This window comes from Scylla paramamosain, chromosome 24 (genome assembly GCF_035594125.1).
Source record: "Scylla paramamosain isolate STU-SP2022 chromosome 24, ASM3559412v1, whole genome shotgun sequence".
In the NCBI taxonomy this organism is placed as follows: domain Eukaryota; kingdom Metazoa; phylum Arthropoda; class Malacostraca; order Decapoda; family Portunidae; genus Scylla; species Scylla paramamosain.
In genome coordinates, this window is record NC_087174.1 from 17,148,994 (window position 1) to 17,154,055 (window position 5,062).

Consider the following 5,062-nt stretch of genomic DNA (forward strand, 5'->3'; position numbering starts at 1 on the left):
GGATTAGAACGGTCACCCTTTTTAGGAACAGGTTGAATGTAGGCAAGCTTCCAGCAAGAAGGAAAGGTAGATGTTGACAGACAGAGCTGAAAGAGTTTGACTAGGCAAGGTGCAAGCACGGAGGCACAGTTTCGGAGAACAGTAGGAGGGACCCCATCAGGTCCATAAGCCTTCCGAGGGTTTAGGCCAGCGAGGGCATGGAAAACATCATTGCGAAGAATTTTAATAGGTGGCATGAAGTAGTCAGAGGGTGGAGGAGAGGGAGGAACAAGCCCAGAATCGTCCAAGGTAGAGTTTTTAGCAAAGGTTTGAGCAAAGAGTTCAGCTTTAGAAATAGATGTGATAGCAGTGGTGCCATCTGGTTGAAGTAGAGGAGGGACATATGAACATAAGAAATACTCGTAAGGGAAGCTGCAAGAAGCGACCAGGCTTACACGTGGCAGTCCCTGTATGAAAGACACCTACCTATTTCCATCTGCTATCCCCATCCATAAACTTGTCTAATCTTCTCTTAAAGCTCTCTAATGTCCTAGCACTAACTACATGATTACTGAGTCCGTTCCACTCATCTACCACTCCATTTGAGAAACCAATTTTTTCCTATCTCCTTCCTAAACCTAAATTTTTCAAGCTTGAACCCGTTATTTCTTGTTCTACCCTGGTTGCTGATCCTAAGAATTTTGCTTACATCTCCCTTGTTATAACCCTTATACCACTTAAAGACTTCTATCAGGTCCCCTCTTAACCTACGTCTCTCTAAAGAATGTAAATTTAACAGCTTCAACCTCGCCTCGTAAGGAATACTCCTCATCCCCTGTATCCTTTTAGTCATTCTCCTCTGTACTGATTCTAATAGACCTATATCTTTCCTGTAATGTGGGGACCAGAACTGCACCGCGTAGTCTAGATGAGGTCTGACCAGCGCCAAGTATAACTTTAATATTACTCCCGGCCTTCTACTTTTAACACTCCTAAAAATGAATCCTAGTACCCTATTTGCCTTGTTTCTGGCTTCTATGCATTGTTTCCCTAGACGGAGTTCAGAGCTAACTATAACTCCTAAATCTTTCTCGTACCCTGTACCTACCAGAGTTTGGTTGTCTAATGTGTAGCTATTGTGTGGGTTTCCTCTACCTACGCTAAGCACTTTGCATTTATTGATATTAAATTGCATTTGCCATCTATCCGTCCATTCATTCATTCTATCTAAGTCTGCCTGCAAGGCGATGGCATCCGATTCTGACCTAATTAATCTACCTATCTTTGTGTCATCCGCAAATTTACTAACATCACTACTAATTCCACTATCCAAGTCATTGATATACATTAGAAATAACAATGGCCCTAATACTGATCCCTGTGGCACCCCACTAATTACATGACCCCACTCGGATATCGAGCCGTTTATTACCACTCTCTGTCGCCTGTCACTAAGCCATGACCCTATCCAGCCTAACACCTTCCCATCTATCCCGTGTACCCTAACCTTACTCAGGAGCCTTTGATGGGGTACCTTGTCAAATGCTTTACTAAAGTCCAGATATAAGATATCATAACTATCACCATTATCTACTGCCTCGTACACCCTACTGTAAAAACTGAACAAGTTTGTCAAGCAAGACTTCCCCTTCGTGAAGCCGAAGAAGAAGCAAAATTATTGGAGATATTTTTGGCTAGATGCCAGAAATCACGAGGGGAGTTAGATCTTGAAAGGTTTTGACATTTTCTGTTAATGAAGGAATTTTTGGCTAGTTGGAGAACAGACTTGGCATGGTTCCGGGCAGAAATATAAAGTGCATGAGATTCTGGTGATGGAAGGCTTAAGTACCTTTTGTGGGTCACCTCTCTATCATGTATAGCACGAGAACAAGCTGTGTTAAACCAAGGTTTAGAAGGTTTAGGACGAGAAAAAGAGTGAGGAATGTATGCCTCCATGCCAGACACTATCACCTTTGTTATGCGCTCAGCACACAAAGACGGGTCTCTGACACGGAAGCAGTAGTCATTCCAAGGAAAATCAGCAAAATTCCTCCTCAGGTCCCCCCAACTAGCAGAGGCAAAATGCCAGAGGCACCTTCGCTTAGGGGGATCCTGAGGAGGGATTGGAGTGATAGGACAAGATAAAGATATGAGATTGTGATTGGAGGAGCCCAACGGAGAAGAAAGGGTGACAGCATAAGCAGAAGGATTAGAGGTCAGGAAAAGGTCAAGAATGTTGGGCGTATCTCCAAGACGGTCAGGAATACGAGTAGGGTGTTGCACCAATTGCTCTAGGTCATGGAGGATAGCAAAGTTGTAGGCTAGTTCACCAGGATGGTCAGTGAAGGGAGATGAAAGCCAAAGCTGGTGTTGAACATTGAAATCTCCAAGAATGGAGATCTCTGCAAAAGGGAAGAGGGTCAGAATGTGCTCCACTTTGGAAGTTAAGTAGTCAAAGAATTTCTTATAGTCAGAGGAGTTAGGAGAGAGGTATACAGCACAGATAAATTTAGTTTGAGAGTGACTCTGTAGTCGTAGCCAGATGGTGGAAAACTCGGAAGATTCAAGAGCGTTGGGCACGAGAGCAGGTTAAGTCATTGCGCACATAAACGCAGCATCCAGCTTTGGATCGAAAATGAGGATAAAGAAAGTAGGAGGGAACAGAAAAGGGGCTACTGTCAGTTGCCTCAGACACCTGAGTTTCAGTGAGGAAAAGAAGATGAGGTTTAGAAGAGGAGAGGTGGTGTTCTACAGATTGAAAATTAGATCTTAGACCGCGAATGTTGCAGAAGTTAATGAAGAAAAAGTTGAGGGGGGTGTCAAGACACTTAGGATCGTCGACAGAAAGGCAGTCCGACCTGGGGACATCTTAGCAACACTTCGCTTCCTTGCCACAGGTAGCTTTCAACTTTGTTTCTAATTGTTGTGAAATGTCAGCGGCTTCTGTGTGTAGGTTTGTGAAATGCATAATACGGATGATCACCTCCTTGGCACCACCTCACATTAAATTTCCAGATCCGGATGAAGCACAGCAAAAGGTAAGAAATTTCTGCAATGTTAAATGAATCCCAGGAGTCCTTGAAGGTACAGATTGCACACATATACCCATTAGAAATCCAGGGAGAGATCATGACAAATATAACAGATGTAGGAAGGATTTGATGTCATTGAATGTCCGGGCTGTGTGTGATTCCAATTTAAAATTCACTAACATTATTTGCAATTGGCCAGGTAGTGTGCATGATGCTAAGATTTTAGAAAACTCATATTTGTATCACCCTTGAACAAGGAAATTACAGAGGGATATATTTACTTGGGGACAGTGGCTATCCATGCCGTTCATATCTGTTGACCTCCATATAGTATCCACAGACTGGAAAAAAAAAAAAAAATGATAATGCAGCCCATGTTGCAAGGAGAAATTTTGTGGAAATATCCTTTGGTGTCTTAAAGAATCGATTTGCCTGCTTGAAAACACCACTCAGTACAAAGCTGTGGACATCAAAGAGGATCATCATGGCTTGTGCGGTACTGCATAACATTGCAGTAGAGTGGAGGATGCCCTTGGAAGATGGCGATGATGTTCATGATGCTGATGATGATGTCGATGATGATAGTGATGATGGTAATGATGGAGCTGTAGGTGTAGGTTGTGGCATACAAGGGACAAGTGTTGTGGTGGAAACTTGGTTCTAATTTTGTCTTTCAGTACATCCAGTGTATTTTTTATTCATTTATTTTTTATTTTATTTTTTTTATTTAATTTTATCTACTCATTTTTGTTGTGCCAATATGTGCCATTAAACAAGTGTTTCTGCCCCCTGGGGTCAGAGCTGAAACCTTTGACCACGATCGAAGATTAAAATAGGTTCAAAAATTTCCTCACAAATTATCCATATGGCTCCTGGGTAATAATGATTTAATCCAGTAAACCGGACGTTAGGGACATAACGGAACGTGTTAAAGGCATAATTAATCAAATATAAATCCATTAATCCTCTGAGCTTGTTGTAGTGCAAATAGAACCTGAAAATATTACGTCACAGGGCAAGGGATGATGTGCACTGGAACCGAATAGGTAGAGATACGTGTCTCACTACATAAGATAATTCATAAACTGAAAACTGATGGATAAGACATTGAGTGCCTTAAGGACAAATAACTAGGCTAAGGGGAGGGAGGGGGGGGCTCAACGATCCAGACCCGATTTTTTTTCTTATAATTTTCAGCATTTTATTTTTTTTTCGCTTTTGATATATAAAACGTTTCGGTAAAACTTTTTCCCCCTTATGTAATGAGGTCTTCCATCATGAAATTCCACGGTTTCGCCCGCCGTGAGACATGTATGATAAGTCTTTTTTTTTCTTTTTTTTTCCCCCATATTTTTTTTTTTTTTCCTGACGTACCCTTTTTTTCTTTAGTCTTCTATGAAAATTTGCGATTCTCTCGCTGCGTACAACATTAGAGAACACGAAATTTTAGGCCTGACTATTTTTCTCAGATTTAAATACAAAAAAAAATAAAATTATATAATTATTATTTTTTTTTTTTTTCATAAATCCAGCAAATAATCAATGTATCTGCATTAGATATCTTTTGCATTAATATTTAATTTATCTTAAAAAGTTAAACACTGGCTTTTACTTTGAAATATGGCGAAATATAGGTAACAAAAATTGTTTTCATCCCCCCTTCCGTCCCGGAAGGGGGGATGAGCGTGACATTATGAATCGCTTTAGGCCTATGTACAAAACAAATCGGAATAACTAAATGAAGTTATGTGTGCTTTTTCAACATATTCTGATGTATATGTCATGCGAATTTCAAGTGCTTAGCTGCAATAGGTGAATTATAGTTACCCTTCAAACTTTATCACGTAAAATCTCAAAATGGCGGATTTTGGTATATAAAAATGATCTCCTCCGTTGTTATTCATGTTACACATATATGGGCTATTGCAGCTTATGAAACTATGAGAGGCAAACAAAGTCTGGTATCGAAATTTTTGTTTGGAGTTGATTTTGGTTTTTGACAAATATTTGAAAGTAATTTTTCTTTATAACTTTTTTATCGAACATTTTTT